Genomic DNA, 5,401 nt, shown 5'->3' with positions numbered 1-5,401 from the left:
TCTAAAACCAATATGATGAAATTAGGTGAAAATTTTAAGTTAGGATCGATTTTTGAGAATTGGTATTTAATGAGGAGCATTGCACTAATCATGGCAAAAAGAAAAAAGGGAAAAAAAGAAACGAAAGAATAAAAAGCTATCTCATTGTGTAATGTCTTTTCGTAGGCTTTATGACTCGAGCAATTAAGCCTCTGCTAGGATATCTAAAAACCTGTTACCCTATGATCATCTGAGTCGGGAGTCATCGACCTAAAGCTCTTTACAAAAGTCATTTAGAAAGCTTAATGGAGAGAAGTTTGCACGTAAGATAAGAAAAAATAATGATTATGTATTTACTTACTACATGCCTTGATTAAGTCCCAACTACTTATTTGAGAAAGTTAGATCTTTGACAATGGATTGTTAGTCTAATTGAGTCTTGGAGCTTAAAGCAATCAAAATTTGGAGAATCCTTATTTGTTGAAATATTGACTTGCAATTAGTGAGATCCATCGAAACTAGAGAAGGTGATGAGTTAATATAAAGATTCAACCATAAATCACACATTGAGAAAAGAGTTAAAAATGAATAAGTTTGGAAGTGTGTAAATCTTACAAGTGATGAAAGTAAAAATTTGACCATCAAGGGTCGATAATTGAAACAACTTGTGAATTTATAATATTTTACTTAATTCTTCACACACACGTCAGTTTTGCATTGAAAATATAGATATTGATTTTGGTTATGTGACCTTGAAGTTGTTTATAGTTTTGATACAATGATTCAAATGCTAAGACAAGATGGCAGGTTATCTAACCAGAACCTTTTGCATATTTATGTGTTCGTTAAGTTAGGTTATGATTTTGTTTAAGGACAAATAAATGTTTAAGTTTGGGGTGTTTGATAAGTGTATTTTAATACATTTAAATTTGGACCTAAAAATATAGATATTTAATAGTTATTTTGAACAATTATAACCTAATTTATTGTATATATCGTTTATTAGATGAAACTCAATGAATGGAATTAGAATTAAAAGAAAGAAATGAAAATTGGCAAATAACGGACAAGATTCAAAGTTTGGGAACAAAAGTGTAATGCTCAAAAGTTTTATTGAACCTTACAATGAAAATTAGAGAATGCTTGAGGTCAATTGGACGTAGTTAGAAGTCAAAATAAGTGAAATATGATCAAAATATGGATATAGTGTAGATTTTCGACCACACAAATATGTTCAAGATTTTCAGCTCAATATTGGAACCCATTTTTGACCCAGTAAATATTTGAATTAAAAAATGACTACTTCAAGTAAAGTTGTATCTATTTGAGTTATCTTTTCAACCCAATTTGAATCGCCTCAATCGAATATCGGAAGAGAAAGTTATGATAAAAATACTAAAAGAGGTGCAGTGAAAATTTCCCTAAAAAGGTGATGCTACATGGCCACCATTTTGTCCTCGCAGCATCGTGACGGTGCTACATGGCGCTAAGGTGCCACATGAGTATATCTAGGGCCCATTTTTGGTCATTTTAAAGCCCATAAAAACCCTACAACAACCAAAAATATGAGGGGAACTATAAATATAAGTTTTGACACATTTGAGGGATGATACAACACATTGAGAGATAGAGAACACAACTCGAAAATTAGAGAACAAATTCAAGAGGAGAAAACAACTATTCAAGGGTTTGAAATCAAGATTTGAAACTAGGAGAGGAACTTGGCGCAAGATTTATCATATTTTCTACATTTCAATTCAAAACCTAGTAATGCAATTCTTTAACTTTTCTTCCATTATCATTAGTAACTAAATTTATATTAGGGTAAAATTGTAATTTTATGAGACCCTTTATTTCCTTTATTGAAGATCAAGTTCTTTAAATGCATATGTGTTGATTTCAATTATGTACCTAATACTTTGAATTCTTTGGCCAATTATTCAATGATTTCGTGAATCCGTTATGAATAGAGAGGTGAGTTTTAGATTTGTACCATATATAAAAATTCGGTAAATTAGTATAACGTGTAGAGATATCTATACTGATTAGGGTTGGGCATGATTCAATTCAGTTTGATTCTAACGAGAATTGAATCGGACCCGAAAATTTTTTTGTATTTAGTAAGTGGAACCGTCAAATTTAAATTTAATTATAGAATTGTTCAGGTTTGGTTCCATTCGATTCCCAGGTTTTGTACTACAGTTAATTTTTTTAATATTTACAAAGTTATAATAATTCAACTAATGACATGTTTAATTTTAACTCTTACAAAATAACGGAATCTAATCATATGCGTCTTTTGCGTCTTTTTTTGTTGAGTTCTTCATAGATTTGATTGCTAAAATTATAGGAAGAGGAATACAACAAACTCACAATAATTAAGAGACACGTTACTAAGTTTCAGTTCGATTTCTCCAGAACGGTAGAAATGAGACTAAGGCAAGATAACAGATTTGGGTAAAATTTAGGCTAATTTGATTAAGTTGAATTTGGATTGAAAATTAGAGATAGGAAAATCATATTTTTAAGTTTGAGCTGAGTTAACTAGTTAGGAAATTTATTTAGAAAAATTAAAATAAATAAATTAAAAAATTAGGGAGATTTGATTCTTCGATTTTTAATCTAAAACTGAGAATTGAACCAAATTCGTCGGTTTTCGATTCAGATACTTGTTTGGGTATTTAACTTAAGAAGAATCATTTGATTCGGTTCAATTTAGTTCGGGAGTTTTGCCCAATCCTAATTACTGATTATTGCGATCGTTATAAGAATTATTTAAATAGGCTCAATGAGAACCCGAGAGGGGTGAATTGAATACAATGGAAAATTCGATCAAACACTACATTAGGTGCGAATCTTGGATTGAGACTTAAAGGTGATCAATAAATGAAATTATTTTCCTGTATTATCCGTTCATTATTTAGTTTCTAAATTGATCTTTGTGTGCATCCACATATTTTCAAATAGTTATATTAAAAATCACAACATTTAATTCTTTTTTTTTCCGATCAAATTAAAATTAGGAATAATCGAACCAATTGTTAAGTAGTAATCCTCGCGAGAACAATATCAGGATTTTTAGGTCCACTTTATTACTTGTTACGATTCGTACACTTATGGGATATAAAAAACGACGACAATACAAAATGTTGCTTCCTCCTTTAGTCATCAATATAAATTTATCTGTCATGTATTAATGTCTCTCGCTCCTATATCTCATCAATGGATAGGTTGCTATATCGACTCCTAGTAGCTCCAAGATTGATTATTGATATTTGAATTGAGATAGAATACTCGAATTAAAACAGTAAAATCCAACACTCTTAACTTGATTGAATAATGTAACAATATTTTGAAACTACGAAAATTTATGCAAAAACTTTAAACATTATATCCTTGTTTGAGCCCCATTTTTATGATAAAATAAATTTTGTAATAGTGATTTTTTCATAAATGAGTGATTAAAAAATAAGAAAAAGTCTTAGGTTTACGTGAAAATTATTTTATTGTTAAAATGCGTGGTTAGAAATAAGTTTGAAAAAAAAAAAATTATTGGATAATGGGAATCAAACAAGACTATGGATCATTTGTACCTTACAATAGAGACTTGTAGTCTCGTCATGGACAAAAATATATAACAGAACCATTTTGTGGAATAACAAATCCTTGGCACAAGACCATTGCATACATTCAACTTGATATATGTAGGTACTAAGATTGGATGATTATTCTTTACCGACATTTTTCCTTATCATTCTTCAAAAAAATCATTTTTTAAACAATCACTTTTACACAAACATTGGTTTGGTCCAATTTACGAACTATGCATTTCAATAAACATGGAAATTGTTCGACTAAATTTAATATTAATATGATTGGATTTGTAGTCGCTGTCTTTTCTCAAAAATGAATACATAAATAAATTCATTGTGTACTCTTTTTGAAATCAAAGTTGTGTAGTATTGTTATATAATTATGTATAAAAGGAAAATGTATTTAACTGTGTCCTTTTACATGTAAATGGAGAAACTGAAAAAATAAAAACTGATGAAAGTCTAAAGTATACTAAAATTATTATTATTATTATTATTATTATTTTATTTATTTATTTATTTTTTTTTTTCAGAAGGCATCACTATTCCCAGAAATGGATTTACAACCAAATTGAAAAAGGAAAGAAATTTGATTTAGAAATTACAAAATGAAAAACAATTTAGAACTCGCTAACAAGTGGTGTGTGTTCGTGGACCATGAACACATTGGCATAGACAAGTCCAGCCAGGCCACCACCGATAAGTGGACCGACCCAATAAATCCAGTTGCCCGCAAAGTCACCGCTAGCCACGGCTGGACCGAACGACCTAGCCAGGTTCATGGAGCCACCAGAGAATGGGCCAGCAGCCAAAATGTTGGCACCAGCAATGAAGCCAATAGCAATGGGGGCAATTGTGCCTAATGAGCCTTTCTTTGGGTCAGCTGCTGTGGCATAAACTGTGTACACCAAAGCAAAAGTGATTATAATTTCCATCACAACTCCTTCAATGGCTCCAACACCAGCAGCCACACCGTGGATTAGAATAGCCTGCATAGAAATTATTAAATTAATCATCAAAATAATTACTAATTTGTTTAGAAAACAATTTCCCATTTTACTATTCTTCATAAAGAGTGTTGACAGTCAAAAAAGAATAGGATTCTCATCTCGTGAATCATTATTTTCAATATTCTCATAATCACTTATTTATGAAAATTGTACACGTGTCAAACATTTAATGAAAAATGAACATGGCCTACACTTAGATGCATGAAAGAAATAACTGCTGTATGATTTAGTTAATAATCAGAATTTAGTAGATTTTGATAAAAAATAATGAATGTATAATTAAAAAATTTTGTGTACCATGAATTAATAGTTGACTTTGATTTAAATTTTAATCAATTTTTTAATACAACCAAATAGGGGCATAATATTTTCCGCTCTCTCACATTTGGAGTGAGCGAGAAAAAAATTATTTCAAGAGTAACATTATTGTGGAAAAATAAACTAACTTACCAAGCCACCTGTGACAACTTTGAGCAAGAAGCATGCTACAATGGAGCCCAAAAGTTGAGCAATCCAATAGAAGAGGCCAGTGAGAACAGTGATTTGCCACCAACAGCCAACCAAAGGTGACAACAGGGTTTACATGGCCACCGGAGATTTTGGCTCCGACGAAAATTGCCACAAACAGAGCAAATCCATGGCGGACAGCCATGGCCAGCAGCCCAGCTGGGTCAAGGGCAGCATCAGACGCCAACTTTTCTATCAAAATATTTAAAAAAATAATAATAAATTGTACCTGTAAATCAGAATTATTCAAACAAAAATTCATAATCAGAAGCTCAATTGCATGGCTAGGGTTAAAATCATCTCTCTCTATCT

The 5,401-nt window shown here is 31.0% G+C and overlaps 1 pseudogene; it reads right to left on the bottom strand.

Moving 5' to 3' along the window:
- Window positions 1-4,192: 4,192 nt before the first annotated feature.
- LOC111366884 overlaps window positions 4,193-5,401 on the bottom strand; it is a 6,336-nt pseudogene continuing 5,127 nt past the window's right edge.

Source organism: Olea europaea, chromosome 18 (genome assembly GCF_002742605.1).
Source record: "Olea europaea var. sylvestris chromosome 18, O_europaea_v1, whole genome shotgun sequence".
Taxonomy (NCBI): Eukaryota; Viridiplantae; Streptophyta; class Magnoliopsida; order Lamiales; family Oleaceae; genus Olea; species Olea europaea.
The sequence above is the reverse complement of the archived record's forward strand: the minus strand, read 5'-3'. Positions and strand labels throughout refer to the sequence as shown.